The following is a 24518-nucleotide window of genomic DNA, read 5'->3' on the forward strand; positions in this document are numbered from 1 at the left end:
TAGCCAAAGCACAGTCAGGCATGTGAGACTTCCACATTTCTGCGTTTTTAAAAGTTCATTTCCACGCATCTGTGCTCTTTTCTGCGTTTTCTATTTTTTCCTCTTTTTTCTCCTATTCCGTTTTATTGTCAGCCTTGCAAAACAGACATTAAAATATAGATGCGTAATTTTATGTGGAAATGTACGTAATTGTAATTATATTACTTGTAAAAACGACTCTTGAAATAGGCTAGCAAAAGGTATGAGCTGATTTTCATGGCATGTGTTGGTGATGTGCTACGGGATATCGCCGTAGTAGTATATGCACCCTAGCCCACTATTGTTTGCTGACGGCCCGCTCATTTTGCCGAAGTCCTGCTGCTTCAATTTCTCTTGTTGAGTGCTCTCGATGATCTCATCGCTTCGGAATTATATCAGATTCAAATTTTACTTACTCAGCTGAGGATACAAATCATTTTTACAGTCATGAAGTACTGATTTGTTCATAGTGGCACACCAAATTCGAACTAATTTTTGAAAGTGGAATGATTCTCTAATCAATGACTTTGTCACGGAATGAAGCAAACATGACTAGATCTAGAGCTGGAATTGTGCGGGACACTAGCCGCAGAGTTGTTTGCTGAGGCCCGCTATTTGGATGCGGATCGCTTGAATTTTAAACTGTGAAACTATTCATAATATCAAACAAAGTTGGAACTAACTTTGGAAGAGGACTGATCAGGAGTTACCATATTACTTTTGTCAATTTTCGACTTTGATCTTGATATTCATACTTCGTAATTGCACCATTTGACATTCAAAAGTCAAAAAGCGTCACACCGGTCCATGGGAGGGGGTGCTACTACCTAATGAATATTCATGAAGACATGCCTAGAACTGTTCCACCAGAATAATGCAAATCTTTAAAATTCAATAACATCTTCATTTGTTATCCGATATTGATGAAATTTTCAGCATTTTGCTCTGTGAATTTTACTCTATTTAATTAGATATCTTCGGCTCGGAGTAAGGCTTAAAGTGATATGCACAGATAATAGAAAGTGCTATGAGTTTGAATGGGTGAGACCCATTGCTCGAGACCATATTTTTCATCTGACCTTTGTTAGCCTCTTCATCTCTGAGAGGCAACATTTTTGCACACAATCTGTATGCAGGATAGAAAGCTACAAAGCTGCACAGAGCTACTATTTTAACTTTTTTTACATCACCAAAATGGCTACTTTTTAGTCAAGTCATATACAGCGATGGGGCGACTCAGTGCAGATTCACATTACATTTTATTAAGAACTATTAAAATTTTTGTCTCACCTGCGAAGCAAAGTGAGACTATAGGCGCCGCTTTTCCGACGGCGGCGGCGGCGGCGTCAACATCAAATCTTAACCTGAGGTTAAGTTTTTGAAATGATGTCATAACTTAGAAAGTATATGGACCTAGTTAATAAAACTTGGCCATAAGGTTAATCAAGTAGTACTGAACATCCTATTAGAATTTCATGTCACATGACCAAGGTCAAAGGTCATTTAGGGTCAATGAACTTAGACCATGTTGGAGGAATCAACATCGAAATCTTAACCTGAGGTTAAGTTTTTGAAATGTCATCATAACTTAGAAAATATATGGACCTAGTTCATGAAACTTGGACATAAGCTTAATCAAGTATCACTGAACATCCTGCATGAGTTTCACGCCACATGACCAAGGTCAAAGGTCATTTAGGGTCAATGAACTTTGGCCGAATTGGGGATATCTGTTGAATTCCCATCATAACTTTGGAAGTTTATGGATCTGATTCATGAAACTTGGACATAATAGTAATCAAGCATCACTGAAAATTTTGTGCAAGTTTCAGGTCTCATGATTAAGGTCAAAGGTCATTTAGGGTCAATGAACTTTGGCCGAATTGGGGGTATCTGTTGAATTACCATCATAACTTTGCAAGTTTATTGGTCTAGTTCATTAAACTTGGACATTAGAGTAATCAAGTATCACTGAACATCCTGTGCGCGTTTCAGGTCACATGACCAAGGTCAAAGGTCAATGAACTTTGGCCGAATTGGGTGTATCTGTTGAATTACCATCATAACTTTGAAAGTTTATGGATCTGATTCATGAAACTTGTACATAAGAGTAATCAAGTATCACTGAATATCCTGTTCGAGTTTCAGGTCACATGATCAAGGTCAAAGGTCATGTAAGGTCAATGAACTTAGGCCATGTTGGGGTTTTTTGTTGAATAACCATCATATCTCTGTAAGTTTATTGGTCTAGTTCATAAAAAGTGGACATAAGAGTAACCATGTATCACTGAACACCTTGTGCGAGTTAGAGTAGAATTCAAAGTCAGCACTGCTGCTATATTGAACCGCGTGATGCAGGTGAGACGGCCAGAGGCATTCCACTTGTTTATATGTATACTGTATGTTTAGCTTGTACATTTTGTTTACGTGCTCTGGAATATTGCTTTGCCATCCGGTGAGCTAGCAAAAGCAGTAGGACACCTGGCCAGGGCCTGCCAAGGGCCGGCCCCCTCTCTATCCCACAGGCTTGTCCATGATTAGCTTTTGAGTCCAATCTATGACTAAGATCTAAATACTTGGCCTACAATATACCATATTAAGGTACGGACTGGTACACGTACATCCATGTGGGAAGATCATGCATTGTAGCCCTCTATTAACTCACAGAGTCCCTATACTGATGTGCCAGCTTGGGCTTGTACATGTACATGTAGGTGCTCTATTTTTTAATGAGAGTGATTATGTTTTTTTGTTTTTTTAGCATATTCTATATACTCAGTTGTCCCGTTTGTTTGTTTTGGCCCTGAACTGGGCCTATTACAGTTCCTTCCACCATTAGTTTGAAGAAAATCATCTAGAATTTGAAATATTTGGAACCTGTATGGAATATGTCTCTACTGTATCCCAGGAAGCTCCTTGGTTCCAGTTGAATACTTTCTAGTGTAGTGTGATGGCTACTGCAGCAACATCAACATTGAAATCTTAGCCCAGGTTAAATATTGAAATGTCATCATGATGTACATGTATATGGACCCAAGATGTCAGGTAATAAGGAATCACTTTTCAATTTGCAAGAGTTTCAGGCCACATGATCAAGATTGAAGGTCATTTACTGTAGGGTCAAGTAAAGCAGTTGAGGTACATGTATCAGTATTTAAATCTTGCCCAAGGTTAAGTTTTTGAAATGTCTTAACTTTGAATGAATTGGCTTATTTCATGAAACTTGGATATGCATGAAGGTACATGTATCACCACTGACAATGTGGGTTGAGTGGTATGTCACATGATCAGAGTCAAATTTTGTTTTGGGTCAGTGGACATTGACTCTATTGTGAATATCAAAAATGTATTTAAACCTGTGTGGAGATTTTGAACTTCCAAGACAATTTTGCTAGTTGAAGTCATTCATGGGTCAATAAACTTATTCATTTTTTATATTTTTCATGATAATTTTGAAATTGTCTGTCATTTTTACGTTAAACAATAAAAGGTGGTTAACAGGTATCATAATAAATATAATTTCAGGCTACTGGATCAAGGTCTTCAGTTATTTCAGATCAATGAATTTGGATAAGATAAGAATCAATATTTTGCTCATTAAAGAAAGAAATAATAATCACATTAAATGAAATCTATATGACATGGTTAGTGGATTAGTCACAAATGATATGAAATTAAAAAAGTTTCTTAGTCAAGGTCAAAGTCAATATGGGGCATTTTCTTATCAAATGAATGTTTCTTATGGACAAATTATTAATCTTGTTATTTTCAAAGTCAGGGCTGCTGTGAATTGCTTATCATGCAGGCTAGACTGCCCAAAGCATTCCACTTGTTTTTGTTACTTTTTAGTTCTAGCATTATTTTATTTATTTATCATTAAGTGGAGAATTCTGCACTTGATTAGTGAATTAGTCTGTATAAAATTATTTGTTGTTCCAAGGTTTCAGAGTAAATGTGTACATGCATAGTCATCTGTATTTCACCTTGACTTGAATTCTTTTCAAAACTTTATATCTGATCACAATGTCGCATTGCATTACAATGCAAAACTTTTAACTGTCATACGTACCTTGTCCAACTTTGATGGAGTTTTCAGTGTTTTGTTTTTCTGATTTTGTTTTTTTCTGTTCAAATCATAAGAGCTTGGTGTACTTTATTCCTGTTTTGTTACTGTACTTTTATGATTGCTCTCCAGTTTAGCTTCCAATTTATTTTACTTGTAACAATAAGTGAACATGAAAAAGGGAGGCAGAAAAGGGGAGAAAGAAAGAATAAGAATAAAGTATCTCATTCAGTCCCTCCCCAAGACCAGATGTGTTATTGCTTTATGTTCATTCCAGGAAAAGTCCGCAAGATGTAGCCTATATTTTGCACTTTTTGTTCTGTCTACTTGCCTTTCTCTTCACCCCTTTTGCACTCTTTTCTTTCCCCAGTATCCCTGCAAACTGTTCACTTGGACCCCGTTCCCATTACGTTTTCTAAAAATAGTTTACTGGAGACCGGTTTAGGAGACCAGTTTGGAAGATCGCTTTGCTTGCGTTCCCATTTAATTACCCGAAAGTGGTTTTCAAAATCACTTTACATAAAGCGATCTTGTTGCTACGGGAACGCTCTAAGTGGGGTGACACGATTCATGCGAAATTTGAAACCGCAGCGTAAGCATTGTACATACATTGTGTGGAGTAGCACACTCAAATATGCAAAGATTGCTTCCCGAAGAACGGTTGTGTCCTCATTTACTCTAAAACCAGTTTAAGGAGGCAAAGCGATCTTGAAAACTACATCATGAGGTGGTTTTATGAACAGTTTGAAAGATCGCTTTGACTGTTCTTACGCATTAAAGTTTCCACTAAACTAGTTTCCAGTATTAAACTAGTTTTAGGAAGGTAGTGAGAACGGTGTCTCAGATTCTATCATTTATTATTTTAACCATTCTTCAGTCTCTCTCTCCCCCTCCATTCAATTCCCTCCCTCGCCCCTCTCTCTCACTGTTACTCCACTTTAGGAATGTTAGATCCCTTGAATCAACATCAACTTCCCATTCATATCACCATATTATTTTTCTTTCCCAGGCTTATCCACTCATGGTTTACTTGATGTTTATTTCCCTGCCCCACATCTGCTCTGTGTATATTACAGCAAGGCTCCTTTCCCCAATTCTTCCTTCTTTTTTTATGAATGGCACTATGTCAGCTGGTATTTGACCTCACATGACATTTACAAGGTCTTGAATCTTCCTTGCTTGCATCCTGCCCCCCCCCCCTGTCATGGTATTCACACTGTGTCCCATTTACTGAGAGGAATGGAATGGGGAGAGCTTATTTTTTGTATTTAGGAATGAAAGTACACAGTCACACTACTTTGAAATTCCCCGCTATCCACTAACGCGGATGGGGGGGGTGGACAAACAGATTATAGTTCCTTTTCTGTAATATTTTTGCTGATCATTACATGGGCTGCCGTTTTCCCTGGCTTTCATTTGAGACCTTTCGTTTTCTGTGACGTGCCATGTGGACGTACGAGATTAAGGAATTTTGGGAGCACTGCGCATGCGCGAAGTAATCTGTGACGAGCCTTCTCGTTCACTGACCAAATCTGTGACTCGTATTTGAGGGTTTTGACGTTCGGTGTCATAGTGCTTGAACGAGCGCTAGTTCGTACATGATGACGTCATCCCAGCTTGGCAAAAATGAATGAAGCCGCATCAACACTCGAGTTTCGTTGATTCAGCAGGGCTGGTAAACTGCAAATTACTGCTTGTTGCCAGCTTTTCCATTACATTTAGTGTGTCCTGTTTTCAGACACTACATATCCGATAGGTACATGTAATTGATGTTTTAATTCCAAACAACCGTGTTTTTTTGGCTTTTTGCGCAAGAGTGCAAATGTTGCACCCACAGTCGCCCCACTGGTTCGTAGCGTGATGCTACGCCTGATTCTCCGGCCAAGCATCGGCCCACGGCCCGCTCGCTATCACGCTGGTATATGCTGTGGCGTGGTACGGGTACGTTGACTTAAATCGAAATGTTTTCATCAATGTACGAACGTGATACTGAACGAGCGGTGTCACCACTTCCGGTGAACTAGGAATACGTTGCAGTCGCAGACAATCGAAATCTCTCTATTAGCTCATCTGACACAGCTAAAGCAAAGTTTTATTCCCACTTTTTACACAGTATTCACACTCGCAGGGGGGGATAATCTGAATGCAGTATTTCTCTGCCTTACATTTTCTACTCCCATATCTCTCTTTCTCTCTCTGTCTGTCTGTCTGTAACCACCTTCTGTCTCTCTCTCTCTCAGTCAAGTTCAGGACCACTACTCTAGGTCAGTCAGGTCAGGCCTATAGGAAACAGACAAGAGGCCAGGGCTATATGATGCGGGCACAAGCTACTAATTGGTCATTAGTAGCAGTCTTCAGCAAAGCATTCCTTTGTCTCTTCCACATTCTTCTTTTGATGAGGACATTTTCCAAACTGACAGCATGACAGCTTGAAAACATTACAAATGGAAATACTACAGGAGTGCAAGGCTATTTCCATGAAATCAGTGAATGAATTGGATGCCTGTTGAGTGTAGTACATCTTCATGGGGAAAAGAATATTTTCATATCGATTCCAGATGAAAACATGACAGCATGAAAACATTCAAATGTAAATACTACAAAGTACAAGGCTGTCCTCATGGATAACTTGGATGCATGCTGAGCATAACAAAACTGCACTTTTTAATGGCCCTGTAGATAAGAAAGCTATCAATTTTGAACTCTTACTTTCGTCTTTTTTTTCAGGCTCATGGTATTTGATTGCCTCATTTCATTTCATTCCCTGTTCTTTACATGTAAAATTCAAAATTTATTGAAAACACACATCACAGCTGGAGAGGTGAATTCACAAGTGTTTCTCATAAAGTTTGAATTCCAACACCAAAAGTAAAATGTCATTCTCAATGACTTATAATAAATACTGAAATCAAAACAAAATGGGTTTTTTTTTGGTCATGTTGATTTGCATTATGGTGAAGATGCCTTTTGCGATAGATGTATGTTTGTTAAAACTCCAGACACTTGTACATGTTCATTTTATAAATTTTATAATCCTTAAATTTGCATGTTTATATCAACATATCAGACATAGTTTTTTTGAATGCTGGGGATTTTGTAAATGCAAATTCCTAAGAAAATGACAACTTGTTTTCCCCCTCTATATTGTTTATTCTAATACCATTCCGTCATTATTTGTGGTCTAGCGCCATCATGTGCTCCAGAATGGAAAGGATTTTAGTATAATCTACTACAAGTATCTGCTTTGTAGAGTCCTACCCAAATTTCATAATACCTCACCTTGATTTGAATACTTATATGTAGATATCTGATTGCTTTTAGTTCAGATTGATCAATGAATGCCCATTTCTTTTATTCAATAATAAACAAAGTATTTGCAGGTAGGTCAGAGTGACATTTCTCATATTATGGGCCTACATGTACATGGAATTTATAAGTTGAACTGAAAATATTCTTCATGTGACATTTTGCAAAAAGTAAAAGTAAAAAAAGTAAACCTCTGTCACATTTGCTCTTCGGCGAGCTGAAAACAGCCGTTTTTTTTTTTAATTTGGCAAACCGCCTATATGTAGCTTGTACAAAAATGTTAAAACGGCTGTTTTTGACTCGCCGTACGGCCGCCGTAGAGCAAATGTGACCAAGATATTAATAAAGAGGGTCGAGGATGCAGAGAAACCATGAGGGAGCCATGGGGCAACAGATTGTCCAGAGATGTTAATTAAATAAAAATATTGTGCATTGATACATGTAACAAAGATATTAGAAAAGGCAGGGTCAAGGAAGTAGAAAAGAAAGTGGATCGAGGATGGAAAATAGGATTTCGCATAGGCCTATATAGAATAATCAGCCAACATATTTGTGGCTTGCTCACTTTGCTCCCTTGAGCACACTGTAAAAAATATTGGTTAAAATTTTAACCAGCACGACGGTAATTATGTGTCCAACCGGTTTGGGGCAGTATATTATTCAATGTGGGAAGCATGTTGTCCAGTATTAAAAGGTTAAAAAATATGCAGCAATTGCTTTAGAATGAGCAAAATTTTTATCACACTGGATGAATAAATATTACAAGACAAAAGAAATGCCCAATGTTGGTTGGAAACATAAATACCCTCATCATGAAGCATTTTTAGGCAATATTTTTAGAGTGCAATTGAAGAACATGACATTATTTGCTCATGGATTTTGAGAAAAAAAATGGGGGTAACAGACTGGAATGATGCATATCTTGTTTGTTCTTTCTGCAGAGAGTGGCACGATTGAAAAATAAGGGTTGAAATGCGCTGGACACAATATTATTTCATTCAACTTCAGATGGACCTACTTTGCCCTCAGGAAATCTCTGTATCTCTATCAGTACCATGCCATATTCTTTCTATAAACATGGATCTCTTCTTGCTTCCATTTTGTTTGCTGTTGTCACCGAGGGGCATGAGAAAATATTGTAGGAAGTTTACAATCAAAACAGAAATCAGATACACATATGTCAGGAACTTGGAGTTGACATTTTTCTTGAAGGAAAGCATGCTGCACATGTACAAAATTCATAACCCCCTTTTTATATTGAGTTGACTTTAGTGTCAATTGTATCATTTTCATAGCCAGTCCTGTTATGAAGCTCAAATTGTTTTTACTTGTAGAATATGCATGGGTATATTACCATATCATAATTCATCTATCATGGAATATTTTTCAATACTTTTGAAACAAAAAAGACTTTTTTATTCAAATGCTCTCTTTTGCTCTTATTTTTCATATCTGAGTCTGCTTTAAGTTATTATATTTGATTCATATGAATTAGAGACCCCCCCCCCCCCCCTCTCTCTCTCTCTCTCTATGCATGAAGTACAGCTATAGACTCTGTAATAAATCAAGACCTTTTCGAAACATGGTGGAATAAAAACTCCACTGTTATTACATCCCATTATCTTCCAAATAGCTACTCCCTGAAGGAGGTATCAGTGCCCCCACTGAGTGGATGACCTCATCAGGTGAAAGGTCACTGGGTCATATCTTATGCCCCTCATTTGGACTAGAAGAAGAGGCTAGCTAGATAGAATCATGCTGGTTTTACTGTTTATCTTGTTGGTCCACCTTTTCCTCCTGATTTGAAATTGGAAATGGATAGGCCAAAGGGTGTTGCTTCTTATTTTGTTATCCATTTAGGGGGGGGGGGAGGACAGCTGTTGAACAATTGAAATAACATTAAGTGTATTCAGAACGACTCGATCATAAGAATACCTGTTAAAATATGAGAAGTTGCTCAGACTTAAAAAAATATCTGATAATTATTTTGCGCATTCATAGCAACCTATAGCAGACTCTTTCAGGGAAAGCTCTTGAAGTTACAAGCAATGCGCAGTATTGTCTGATTAGCAGGAGAGGCACGTGGTTCAAAATCTCTAGCTCGGCAGACCACGGCACCTGCAACAAACTACTCGCAGGGGTGAGAAAGTTCTCGTACTTTGCATTCACGCTGCAAGAATGCATGCGACCTTGGAAAGCTACATGTACTATTGAGCAGGTATTTTCTTTTGGGAATATTGCAGGTGATTTGCTTTCACATTGACCAAAATACCTGGTATTTTCTGATCGGGGTAGATCATGGTAAATTTCCCAATCAGAGGATACCCGGTATTCTTGAACTTTGAGTCGGTCTGGATTCACCTATTTAGAGAATTGGCCAGTAAACACACAAAAGCCAGTCAATTTTTTTAGAAAGACGTTATAGTGAGGTAGGAAGGGGGGGGGGTGTCTGGTATGAAGATAGAAAATGGGACTGGGGTGGGATCTGCTATGAAAATTAGGTGATTACAATGCACGCTTAGATTATGCAAGTAGTGGGTGTGTCCTTACCCAGCACCGCCCACTTTTTCCCATGTCATTAGCATAATGTAGAAGGAACTTGTTACAGTAATGGAAGCTGGGAAATTCCTTTGAAATGAAGAACAAAATAAAACCTTCCCTGAATTGATGATGTTTCCTCATTCAATATGATTGAGGCACTGATTGATAAAGACTCATGTATCTTGCTTGATTTATTTGGCAGTGCAGTGGTTTTAAGCATTACTCAAGGTCGAAGTCATCTTATAGATGGAAAAAAAAAAACACTTGGATTGCTGGATTTAATGATTTTCACCTTCACATATTCTGTTGACCACACTTTGAATGCAAACTTGAATTACATTTGTTCATCAGGTTTTACATGTAGTTTGTAGTGGCTAGGTGGTTGGTTGCAGTATTCATCAAGCATTTGACCAGTTTAGCAAAATGGTCAAATGCCAACCAAAACATTTCTTCCACTCATTGTTGAGCCTTTTGTGAGAAATTTCTGTGGGTAAAGGGTTTTTTTAATAGGAAAAGGTTTTTTTTTAATAAAACAGGTGAATTGCCAATTTGTCTACTGCCAACTCGTCCACTCACCGCATCTAATGCCATTCTGTCCATCAAAATTTCGTCTAACAACCATTTGGTCCAATAATCATTTGGTCCAATCATCACTTCGTCTAATTACCATTTTGTCTGATAACCATTTGGTCTAATTTCCATTTCATTTTCCTTCATTTTTCACAATTAACACTTAGTCCAGTTACATGTAGATCAAGTGGTTATGAAATGTTGAGTGGACGAATTGGCAGTTAGACCATTTGGATTGTGGACGAACTGATGGTAGACCAAATGATGGTAGACAAGTTGGCAATTGGAGGTTTTGGCACTAGACGAATGGAAATAAACACTCAGAACCAGGCCAATTGTGTACATTGACTTCCATATGGCTAATTGGGCCTACATGTACATATTCTTGTGGTCATTATGTCTCAGCCCTTCTTGAACCCATTCTTATAAAAGTAGGCTGTGGGTAGGAAGTGAAATAAAAAATGGTGATGCAGAAAAACATGTGACATCATCTCTTTGCTACTCTAATACCATGGTCACATTTACTCTACGGCGAGTCGAAAATAGCCGTTTTATACATTTTTTTACAAACCTGCTGTATGTAACTCGTACATAAAATGTGAAATCAGCTGTTTTCGACTCAAATGTGACCAAGGTATTAATCTCTCATTTGGATGTAGAAATGGAAAGAAACACCCTGCTATTAAGTAATCCCTTCATTTAAGAGAGATTGCTCAAGAGTTACCTTGTATGTACATGTAGTATAAAGCTCATTTGACTACCTACTGCGCCATTGTGTATTGATAATTACTTTACATGTACAGTCATTCATCTATGGTTTTTATCTGTGAATATTCTCTTTTTTGTCATGAGTAAACATTCACATTACAAGGCCATCATTCATCCGTATATTTTAAAACAAATTGCGTAGTAGTTTCAATTAACAGCTTCAAGCTTCACTTGTGTAATCGTTTGAATAATTTTCATTTTCAGATAGCAGGTTACAGTTTCAGAAGTAATTGTTTACTGTAGTTTCAGTATCCATAGAGATGTGTGAAATATTACTTTATAAAAAAAATGTTGAAACTTCTGTATTATGTTTGTGTTAATTTGGGTTATTGATCCAGCAGGCATAATAGCCATGCTCCATTTCTGTGGAATTTATTTTCACGGTTGAGAAAATCAAAGTATTTATTTTATTAGATTTTTTATAATTGCTATCTATTCCGAATACAGTTCTATGGCTTTACAGTTTATGTCTTTAAGTGATTTTTAAGAAAAAAGAATTCTGGTTGACTTTCCTTTTTTTCAGATCAAGTAAAATAATTCTAGCTCAGTTTATGTTGATATTTTTGTTTGTATTTATTTCCATATCATATCAAAACATATACATGTGTTAAGAATTAAGATATGATATTGCAGATAGCCCATTTCATCCACACTAACAAAATGCCACTGTTCATCCATGGGGTCCTTAATAGGCATGTAGTTCCGTAAATTTTCTGGACTTGGGTTATGGTCTTACTCTGTGCTAAAATTATAGGAAGCCAAAAACTAAAAAAATCTACTTTACGGTAATATATAAATATATATACTGTCATCATGTTTCTCTTTGCTTTCATAAGAAAATAATTATTCTGAAACAGTAATAAATGATTTTAGTGTCATCTGAGTTAATAAGTTGAACATGCAATAGAGATTTATGCCCAAATTGGCTCTCCATAGTTAAACTACAACTTTAAACCAGGGTTTGGTTTAATTTAAACCCGAGTTCAGAATTCGGGCCCATAGTGTAAAAAACTAAACTTGACTATTAAAGCAACCAATTATTTTACTTTCATTTCATTTTTCTGGCGCCAATTATGGCAAATAATAAGAAGTACTGTGCATGATGATATTCATTTCATATAAATAGTAAACTGAGAACCAAGAACAAAGTTAGGAGTGTGTGGTTCCATAATCAATGGCCAGTCAATTTTGATGGAATCATGAGAAAGTGTCAAAGTTGATCATCCCATGGACTTGATCATAGGAACCATGTCAGTAGTTCAGCGAAATTCAGGATGGTTTACAGGAATATACCCCATTTGTAGTAAAAATGCCAACTACCCAAATAGTTGTGGTAGGATCTCATAATAATTTCTTACTGCAAGTACCTTAAGATTCACCAGAAATTATGAAGAGGATATCACAATTTTTATAACCAAGAATGTTTTCGTCCACTCTCTTTTGCATCTGTCACTTTCTTGTACGGTACTTTTAACATCCTCTGCCCGCCTCAATGGGCAGATGATTACTTTTATTTTCTCAATTCTTTTCATTTTTTTTCATTTCAAAATTATCTAGGCCTACATTAAAACTCTATAGATATCTTCATATCTGTGATCTTAGGCCTAACATTCTTCAGACTGTTAAACAAGGAATGTTTTCAAATAAGCCGCAATGAATGATATACATTTATTGCTTAACACAATTTTCAGTCTGTATTTCATCAGTTTCAAAAGATTGATTGAATGGGGTAATGTAATTCGGTGCCTTTTCCATTGATGATTTAATAAGTTCTATATTATATAATTCATTAGATATCCCTGTTTCAAATCAGTTCCTGCGGATGATCTGAAATGACTCATCACTTTGTGATTATATTAAATTGTATTACCATTTCTGTGTTACATGTAATTGCAAAACAGGTTTATCATCACAATTTAAACATGTTTTGGATTGTGGTATTTATAATGAAGATTTCAGATACATACCGATAGCCATTTACTCTAGAACAACTGTTCTATTGTTATTATGTTGGTAAAATGATGGCAAAGTTATCAAGGCTATGTCAATATTGACAAGTCAATTATTGACTCTTTCTACTGCATTATACACCATGATACACAGGCCCTCAGTAGAGTTTGAACAGATGATTGAATTTATAGAAAGTATGGGGTTTGGATAATTTCCATTTGAAAAACTTAAGATTTTTTTAAATAGATCATGGTTAGAAAATTCACATGGCCCTTTTTTTCATGAAGCTCAGATGGAATTTTTTGTAAATTTGCATTTTAACCTTTCAAAAGCAGTGAATTTAAGAATTAACAGACTTTCATTGAGATTTACTTGTAATATAAGAAGTATGTTTCACACTCTCTATCTTTATCTCTTCACTCTGCCCCCACCCCCTTCCTTTCTCTCTGTTTCATTCTCATTCTCGCATTTCGTTAAATAGAAAATTTAAGATTTGGTCAGAACTTTTGTGGTGCATTCATTTGGCAAAAATGTTTTTGCAGATGCATAGGATAAGCACATAACAATATTTTTGCTAAATTACCACATCACAGAATTTTGGAGCATTTCAAAAGTTTGTTCACTATCTATCGATCATCTATTTCTCTTTTTAGTACGTTTAATACTTGAAAACATTTCTGAGATTGTGATTAGATAGATCTTTCATATATCTCTCAGTCTATTGATGCCAGTTTACTGGAGTTTGACATTTAGGAGGTACAGCAAGGCTAACAACTACAAATTACTTTTCTCTCTTGAGTTTATAGTGTTTGGTCAAGCATGTGCTAAAACCTTGCACTCTGCACTGTCCATTTTACTGACCAAATTCATCTTCTGTTTTATGGATTTGTTTTTTGTTTTGGGGTTGTTTCACAAGGTGGCATTAGGGAATTTTCGCCTCCACAATCCATGATGGATTCAAGAACTTATGTATTTTCAAATGCTTGTCATGACAAAGCACAGCCAAGAAGTCTTTGTCTAAAATTGGTTAGTGAAAACAGCAGATTCGTCGTGGACTCTGGACAGAGGACATATTTGCAATATTTCGTCAGCTCCGAAACTTAGGACGAAACTGCTTTTACGGTCCACCAACTTTTGACGAAGACCTCCCAGCTGTTCTTTGTCATTTGACAGGCATTTTCAATGTATAGTAGTAACTGTTTTCTTGGATCCTCTGTACGTTGTGGAGTGAAAAATCCCTAATATAATCTAAAGAAAGATGGCAGAGGTTTGTGCATTCTATTGTAAAGTAATATTCTAAAGAGCTTTTCACATTGGCTGCTTCATTCGGTGTCCTACATGTATACTATGATCGGTTTGGCTGTGGGATGCCTTGACTTTTAAAGCTTAGCAAGGCTTACCTACATGTAAATATTAAATTACTTACCCCAATTTCTAGGTGGTTGATGTTCATATTGGTTTCCATAGATCATATTCTATAGTACATATTAAGTTGTGAAAGGGTCAACGAAACTGTTCACCATCATTCTGCCTGCAGATGTGTCTTATCCTTGGTGCTATGACAACTCTATGGGTTAATAGACGACTTGCTGGTTTCTTGTGGAGGGGTGTGTTATTGGACTATTGAGATTCCTTTTTATATGCTTTAATTCTATTTTCACTCCTGCTGAAGTCTCAATTGACTCTGATTCCCTTGTTCACAGAAGGGTCATCCATTCTATGCAAATGAGTCATTATCATGTTCAGTCTCACTTTCAAAGGCATTTGGGGGATGTTGATAATATCTTGAATTTCTACCCAAAGGGGCAAAATTCGTATATGATGTTTGGTGTCAATGACAATGCAAAATTGAATTTTGAGGTGGTAACAAAATTGTAGGGAGAAAAAGTATTACAAAGTAAATGGGAGGTACTGTACAGAAGTCAACTCAAAGTTGAGATGAAAAAAATACTATCCTGTAGGCACTATATGTTTTATTCTTTTAAGTTGGTCTTCAAAGTAATTTATTTTCTATGCGTGGAAATGTGCTTTTGGAGGGAGAAGATGTAGTCACTAGTCACCAGCTAAAATGGGCATCACTTGCAGATTGTTCTGCCTGTCTTATACCCGTTTCATAGTGAGAGCCGAAGTGGAGTCCTTAGTCCAGGAGGAGTTACTCCACTTTGGAGGGCAATATGAATATTCTGAGATTAGTTCGATCCGGATTCAAAGCGGAGTACTCAACCCACTTCGAGAAGAGGGTTACAAACGGAGTTACTCCGCACCGGAAATGCGGTATGCGCTTATCGCTGTGATCTCGCCACACGTATGGCGCGAACTCGCTTGGAAACCATGGCAACGACTGCGGATACACCGCTGCGATGCTTGCCAATATGAAAGGGGGTTTAAAGTCGGTCCGCAGTACAAGCGGATCAACTCAACGCGGAGTTACTCCGGAGTAACTCCACTTCGCCTTCACTATGAAAGCGGTATCAGTCACCCTTTAAACCAACCTTCTTTTGAAGCTGATCAGCTGATAGCAGCGGGATGCACTCAAATTGGCAACCTGATCCAAGCCAGCACAGTGAGAATGCTTTGAAATGGAATGTCCTATTTAGAAAACATTTGCACATGATGCTTTTCCATGTATCAGAACATTTCAGTGTTTCAATGCAGCCCCCCCACCCCTCCACCTGTACCTTGGAAAATTATCAGACCTCATACCAGTAGACAGTGCTGCACCAGCCTGAGATTTCTCAGTCTATAGACTTTAGCCCGATTAGCCCTCCTCGCGATTAATCTCGAGATTCCACCAGCGCAAGAAGAGCAATTTGTGCTTGAGCGAGGCATTGATGCATTATGGGATAATTTGTATATGTATAGGCTATAGCTTGGTATTTTGCAAATAATCCAAAGTTGACTGATTGCAATCTCGAGATTAATCCAACTACTACATGTATCACAATGATTGCATCTCCATTTGCAATGATCTTGAGATTGTTCAGATCGGGATAATTTTGTGGATCAGAAATAGCGCGATTATTTGAAAACTCAGGCTGGCTCAGACAGCCCTCCTATACAAGTCTTGTGAGCAACCAAATCGTAAGAATGAGATATTCTGATAACCGAGGAGCCAGAAAATAATTGTATTTATGAAATAAAGACACAGAGAGTGTCCTGTGATGCCAACTGTTCCCTGTGGGACATGAATGCTCTACCCCCCCCCCCCAACAACAAAGCTTTTATGTGTTTTTCATTAGATTTAGAAATGGTATTAATGCACAATGTGCAAGTGCTATTTTCAACCTAATTAGCTTTCATTACTGAAAAAATTCGTCCAGCTTGATTTGAATCTAGCAAAACATTACTTCTTAATTCTCTCTGTTGACTCATGTCTTCTTTGTTCAAAAGAAACCAAAGAGGTGCTGCCTTTTGTCAGTGAATAACACTGTATTAAAAAAAAAGTTCTATTCAAATTCGGGCTTAAGATTGATGAAGGGCAAAACTTTCAGTGAAATTTAGCAAGCGATGACCTCTCTTAATTGCAACTATAGGTCCATGCTGACTTTTATGTGAAACAGTGGGCTCAAGCAGAAAGTGAGACAGGTTTTCTCTGATCGGTCTAATTTGTGAATCAGTAATAGCACCGATTTTGTTCTGATTCTGATGATATCGCTCGTCACGGAGAACTACAAGTAGTCCCCCCCCCCTCTTGAAGTGACAGACAGATAGAAACAAGGAGTCTCTGACAGTCATTGAGATGTTATCTTCAGATAGAGGTCTGGGTTAAGTAAACACTGGCTTCTGATAGCAACCCCTTGCATGCTTATCATGCATAGCTGAGATGGACTTGATACTTGAGCTAGGATGAGGTGTGATATGTGCACATGTGAAGGGTCATTGGACAGATGAAATACAAACTTGGGTTATAAAAGTGAATAGAATGTTGTCAAGCAATATCTACAAAATGTAAAGAACAAGATAACAACCCAGGAAAGCCTTTTTAGCGGCTGATTACATAATAAAAAAATGAACAAGGATGCCAGTCTGTCCAGACATTGCCAGATTTCAGGCCCTTACAACTTTGCATTTCAAGATTCGTCATGCTTTTCGTTGTACAGTACATACATAGACCTATGTGGTTTTAGCATGTTCTGGCTACTTTTCATGCCCGATGATTAAAGGGACATGTAAATGCCAGTTTTGGTAACGATATCAAATGAGTTTTACAGGCTTCCCCTCAAGCCATTGTATACCAAAAATGCATTTTGATATTGATGTCAAAATAAGATTCATCCATACATTCCACTATTTGTAACAAACATTGAACAGCTGGGGAATGTTGGAAACAGGGGACATAAATTAGTCTCTGTGTAGGTCACACCAAGGTCAAAGACAATTCTCTGGAGTGTAGTAAAATAGATTCATTCTTCTTCCACAGTTCTTGAAACATACCAAGAAAATTTGAAATGAACTTTCTTTGGTTTGTTTTCAATGATAAACGAGGCCAATTTCACCGAGTTCATGTCTTTTAAATTGTGGTTTTTGTTCTTGATCAAACCCTTTACCCCCAATTAGTTTCAGTGGATTAAGGTCTTGAATTATTTTGTAATACCCCAAACTATATTTGAAAAATCTGTAAGAAATTAAAAACAATCCCCCAAAGTCAACGTTGATTTTAAAGGATTTCTTTATAATCAACCTTGAATTCAATCTATTTATTTTTCTTTGATTGAAGATCGACCATGATTTTGGAGCATTTTTTCAATTTCTAAAGGAGCTGTCACACCTTGGCGTTTTAGACAGCGTATGCCCGACGTATGAAGAGTTTGGCGAATACGCTGGCGTACTTTGAATACATTACGGGTAAGTTTTGCATACGTTAAGAGTACGCTAAAACACGCTGGTATACGTCGTCATACAGCGAGGTCGTCGAAAAATTTTGTGTAAGCACAAAATTTTTCGATGCATGCCAGTGTATGGCTCATACGTCCCGCATACGCGGGCCATAAGTTGTAGGCAAGTTACGCGATCGTTGATACACGTTGACACACGTTACACGTTACTCGTAAGTTACTCATAAGTCGATGTACGTCGAGATAATGTCCAGCGTACCCTAAAACTTCTAACCTATGAGTAACGTGCTTTGAACGTATGTGTAACTTAACTCCAACGTATATTGACGTATGAAGACGTGCTCCGGACGACCACAAAACTTACTGAACGTGTTTATAACTTACAGCTACCGTATAATGGCGTATTGACAACGTTTATAGGAATTGGTATATAAAGGTGGGGTTCACAGGAGGAACCCATCAGAACTGATGCGGTTATGATTTGAATAGTCGAGCGGCAGCCTTTTTATAGGCTACGACACGTGTTCGTCAGCGATACGCTGCCGCGCGCTATGCGTAAGGTAGGCTATCGTAGGGCATAAGTTGTGTACGCCAGCAATACGCTAAGCATTCGTTGGAATACGTTACTTATAAGTTAACGAAGCGTTCGATATAAGTTACTAGTACGTTATGTATACGTCCAACTCGTTATGAATACGCTAAGTATACGCCCAGAGTTGAAAAAAAAATCAAAGTTCAGCGTATGCCGACGTTTTAGAGAAATTTTGATACGTCGGGCATACGCTGTCTAAAACGTCAAGGTGTGACACCACCATTAAGGATTTCTTGAGTTTTTTCTCTCTGAAAAATAGGATAGAAGGGGCATGAGTTTGCTTAAATTATTATTTTGAAAATATGTTTCCAAGTTTGCATGCATCTGTTCATGCGCACCAACATTCATATAGGCGTACAGCATGTAAGAACAATAATTATTGGGTTCGAATCCCAGCCATGGCTTAATTTCCTTCAGCAAGAAATTTATCCACATTGTGCTGCACTCGACCCAGGTGTGGTGAATGGGTACCCGGTAGGATTAATTCCTTGAATGCATGAGCGCTGAAAGGTAGCTCGCGCTACGGCCGGGGTAATAATAAAAATAACATCGCGCCTCGGAATAGAATATTTTTAGATAGATGGCGCTATATAAATGCCTATTATTATTAATTATTCATACTGAATATTAATTTAGAGGTTTCAGTTCACTCCCCCCCAAACAAAAAGTGGCATGTCTTGTTACTACAAGGAATGGGTAACATGAAATTAAAATGTGTTTTATAAGAAGATCCTATGAAATTTACCATAACATTATTTTGGTTACGATCCTGAAACTCTGATATCCAGTCACATGAGATGTTCAAAGGGTCGTCTTGTTAGAAGAAGAACATCGTGGAGAGGGCACCTCAAGCCTAAGTGAAATTCAAATATTCACAAAGAATCAACAGATAAAATCACACTTGAAGAGTGTCCGTTGCAGAAAGAGTTGCGTTTAAACGCAAGTCCCAAATGTGCGCTGTTGATTGGTTGAAAATCAAGTTGCACATGATTTTTTAGAGTTGCGATTGATTGCAACTCTTTCTGCACCGGGCCCCTGGGACCCGCCTTACAAAGAGGTTTTACATGATACTTATAGCAGAAAGTCTGACGCAGATCCAGGGGGTGGCGAAAGGTGTGGGTGCACCCCATAATTATAAAAAGAGAATGGTGCTACCTTCATTTCGGAACAATAGGGCCGTCTGCACAATCCCGAGTTTTCAAATTAGCGCGCTATTTCTGATCTGGCAAATTATCCCGATCTGAACAATCTCGAGATATTTGCAATGGAGACGCAGTTATTGCGCTAGTACGTAGGATTAATCTCGAGATTGCAATCCCAAGTCAACTTGGGATTATTTTCATTATTTAAATAGCGCGCTAATTCGTAGGTGCAGACGCACTCGGGATTACTTATTCACGGCTTTAGACCATAATGCATCGATGCCTCGCTCGAGCAGGAATCGCTCTTGCGAATTTGCGATAGTGGAGACGGGGTTTCTTGAATCTCGAGATTAATCGCAAAGAGGGCCGATCTGGCTAAAATCTCGAGATTGAGCAAACTCGGGATGGTGCAGCACCGCCTGTACATAGCAAAAACAAAAATACCTCTACTGTATGGACCTAAAAAAGTTTTCAATAACAAAAGATTTCATTGCACCCAGGAGTCTCATTAAACTAGCATCTGTCTGGACCTTTGGTAAAGAATAAGTATATGAAGAGAAGTGACTTTTTTGTATACTTAAAGGTAAATGCTAGTTTTGGTAACGATATCAAAATGAGTTCGTACAGAATCCAATGAAATGACCACAAAGTGTCTGTATAAATAAAACGCATGTGCCAAAGGATTCTGGAAGAAATTGTGTAATTGCTGAGAAATCAGCAAATAAGCACAGGATTCGGGTAGAGCGTCGGGCCCGATGCTCTAAGTAATAATTATACATTGTCCCACGTGCGCTTATCTGTGTTGGGGATCTTCGGTGTGAACATTTTTCAGCATAGATTTCAAGATTTCACAAAGTTCAGTTAATGTAACTGTACCAGATCTAGATCCTCGATGATATACTGACAATTAAGCCTTGTTTTACAGACTTTCTCATGAAATCAGTGTTTACTGCAACTGCTGGAATTTCTCTTTAAGAGGAGATTACATATAAAAAAGATATGATTTGCCAATCAACAGTTATTTTGATCGAGCACCAAATAATATTTGTGTAAATATTTGTTTATCTATATATGCATTTATTCTTTCTCAAACATCATATTTTTTGTAGGGGTCCCATTATTTGGAATTTAAAGCTTCCTCAAAATATTACAGTGCAAAAAAGACATTTAAAATCCATTTAATGCACAAAGTCTAGACTAATACTAATAGTTTCTAATATAGATTCAATTATATGTTTCTTGTTCTAGATTTCCAGACTGCATTTGTGTGTTTGTGCTGTTTTGTGTAAGATTAGTGTGTAATTTGAGGATCAGTAATTTATGAGTTCTTTGTAACTTTCCTGTGATCCTTCCACTATTCTTAAATATTCTTACTTTTGTTACAATGTATTTTATTTGAAGTATTCATATTTCTTGATTTGTATGTTTATATGAAGATTGTGGTAAATAAAATTTATTACAAAAGGATTGAGTCACCACATTCCCATTATCATATGGTTATCATTTTTTGTCATTAATCAACCACTTAAATTTTGAAAGCAGTACTATCAAGTTATATTAAACTCTGAAAGTCAAGTTACTGGTATAGGCCTTAGGCGTTTGTCAGAAATCTGACATACACTGTACTCTGTAGAATGCAGTAAATTTCATTGAAATTTTTTTTAATGACATTACATATATTTCCTCTTTCATCAATGGATATTTTATCTCAGAAAAAGAAGACCTTAATGTGCCATTCTAAACTGCAAAACAACTGGAGCATGAAGCCAAGTATCATTATTTGGTCAGTCAAAAAAATGAATTATGCGCATAATAATGTATAGAATATAATGAGATGTGGGTTGATTTATGATATGTTATGTAGCTCTGTCTCTATTAGCCTGAGATTTCAAAGTAGTCCACCAACTGTTATTTGTGGAAACCAACCTGATCAGAAGGAGTGTATTAAAGCTACTTTGATTTTTTTTTTTAATTTTTGAATTATCGATCCTGCACAATTTACACCTGATGGATCATTATTACATAAAATACAAATGATGTTCAGGCACGAAAACGTTAATGTTGTACTACTTTAGAATGAAGATACGATCTGCAGGTTTTTTGTCTCACCTGCCTAGCAGAGTGAGAGTATAGACGCCGCTTTTCCGACGGCAGCAGCGGCGGGGTCAACATCAAATCTTAACCGAAGGTTCAGTTTTTGAAATGACAGCACAACTTAAAAATTATATGGACCTGGTTCATGAAACGTGGACGTATATGTAAGATTAATCAAGGATCACATCCTGCCAGAGTTTCAGGTCACATGACCAAGGTCAAACGTCATTTAGGGTCAATGAACTTTGGCCAAGTTGGGGGTATTTGTTGAATTACCATCATAACTTTGAAAATTTATGGATCTAGTTCATGAAACTTGGACATAAGAGTAATCAAGTATTACTGAACATCCTGCCCGAGTTTCAGATCACATGTCTATGGTCAAAGGTCATTTAAGGTCAATGATTTTTGGCCGTGTTGGGGGTATTTGTTGAATTACCATCCTAAAGGTGGTGTCACACCTTGGCGTTTTAGACAGCGTATGCCCGACGTATCAAAATTTCTCTAAAACGTCGGCATACGCTGAACTTTGATTTTTTTTTTCAACTCTGGGCGTATACTTAGCATATTCATAACGAGTTGGACGTATACATAACGTCTTAGTAACTTATATCGAACGCTGCGTTAACTTATAAGTAACGTATTCCAACGAATGCTTAGCGTATTGCTGGCGTACACAACTTATGCCCTACGATAGCCTAACTAACGCATAGCGCGCGGCAGCGTATCGCTGACGAACACGTGTCGTAGCCTATAAAAAGGCTGCCGCTCGACTATTCAAATCATAACCGCACGATACATCACCGTATCAACACCACCGCCATGCCGAAGAAAACTCCTGTGGACCCCACCTTTATATACCAATTCCTAGAAACGTTGTCAATACGCCATTATACGGTAGCTGTAAGTTATAAACATGTTCAGTAAGTTTTGTGGTCGTCCGAGCACGTCTTCATACATCAATATACGTTGGAGTTAAGTTACACATACGTTCAAAGCACGTTACTCATAGGTTAGAAGTAAGTTTTAGGGTACGCTGGACATTATCTCGACGTACATCGACTTATGAGTAACTTACGAGTAACGTGTGTCAACGTGTATCAACGATCGCGTAACTTGCCTACAACTTATGGCCCGCGTATGCGGGACGTATGAGCCATACGCTGGCATACGTCGAAAAATTTTGTGCTTGCACAAAATTTTTCGACGACCTCGCCGTATGACGACGTATACCAGCGTGTTTTAGCGTACTCTTAACGTATGCAAAACTTACCCGTAACGTTTTCGACGTACGCCAGCGTATTCGCCAAATTCCTCATACGTCGGGCATACGCTGTCTAAAACGCCAAGGTGTGACAGCGCCTTTACTCTTGAAAGTTTATGGATCTAGTTCATAAAACTTGGGATATAAGAGTAATCAAGTATCACTGAACATCCCCTGTAAGTTTCAGGGCACAAAACCAAGGTCAAAGGTCATTTAAGGTCAATAAACTTACACTGTATGCCATCTTTTGGTAATTGTTGAATTGCCATCTTAACTTTGAAAGTTTATGGATAGAGTGAATGAAATGTGGACATGGGTGTAGTTGTCAAGTCTTAAGTCACCGTTCAAATGTCATTTATGGTCAGTGAACGTGGTATTATGCCATTATATGAATGTTTTTTTTGGTGAATGATTATTTTATAGAAGTTTTCAAAGTTAGCACTGCTGCTATATTAAATTGCGTAATGCAGGCGAGACTGCCAGAGGCATTCCACTTATTTTTAATAAGAGACTTTGTTTTGATTTTGCTACATGTATAACACATTTTCCAAAGACTTCAGCCATGTTCTAACAGAGTTCTCACAATTACGAATCAGACTCGTGAGGTGAGTCTAATATGCTTTTCACATTGCTATCCTTAACCCCGGACTATCCTTAACCCCATACTATCTTTTTTTTTATTCACTCTGTCTTTCTTAACTCCATACTATCTGCTTAGCGACTATCCCACAGCTCATGAATATTGATGATTTTACCATACAGAGCATGATTAACATGCAATTTCGACTTCTGTGATTGGCTATTGCTTCGCCCCACTTTTCCTTATATAGCCCAGTTTAGTTTCACACTGCATCTCTTAGCACCGCAATTGTGGTGCTAGCACCATAATAAGCCAGATAACCCTGCTTTTTTGCAGGGCCAGATAGTACCATACTATTTACCGTGCTAGCCCGCTTTGCTAAATTGTAGTGTGAAAACGAAGTTGGCTAAGCTTAAATCCCCTTAGCCCCACCAATTAGGAAAAAAAATTAAAAGGAAAGGCATTTAACTCGCCTTTTTTTCCCCCAATGTGAATGGAAAATTATCAGCTCCGAGAGGCGAGTCGCCTTTTCTGCCCTGGATGACTCTGGATATTGGGAACAGACCTACTACAATATTAGATAACAATGGATGATACATGCAGTTAACCTAGATAATCACAGATGTGTATCTCCATTCTGTCAGCAAATGTAAAGACCTGTTTGTGTTATTATTCATTTGACACATAACCTATGGCGTTCAAATGTTCAGTCACGGTTTGCAGTAGAAAATCAGTGACGATATGAGGAGCCTTTGTGATGTCCTGGGAAACAACACCAAAACAAAATTTTTATCA

General features: G+C 37.7%; 1 protein-coding gene across 1 annotated transcript in view; it reads left to right on the forward strand.

Annotated features, from left to right (window-relative positions):
• Positions 1-24518, forward strand: part of LOC121414923 — a 57607-nt gene that overhangs the window by 21838 nt on the left and 11251 nt on the right. The gene's annotated exons all lie outside the window — the stretch shown is intronic.

Source organism: Lytechinus variegatus, chromosome 5 (assembly GCF_018143015.1).
Source record: "Lytechinus variegatus isolate NC3 chromosome 5, Lvar_3.0, whole genome shotgun sequence".
Classification (NCBI taxonomy): Eukaryota; Metazoa; Echinodermata; class Echinoidea; order Temnopleuroida; family Toxopneustidae; genus Lytechinus; species Lytechinus variegatus.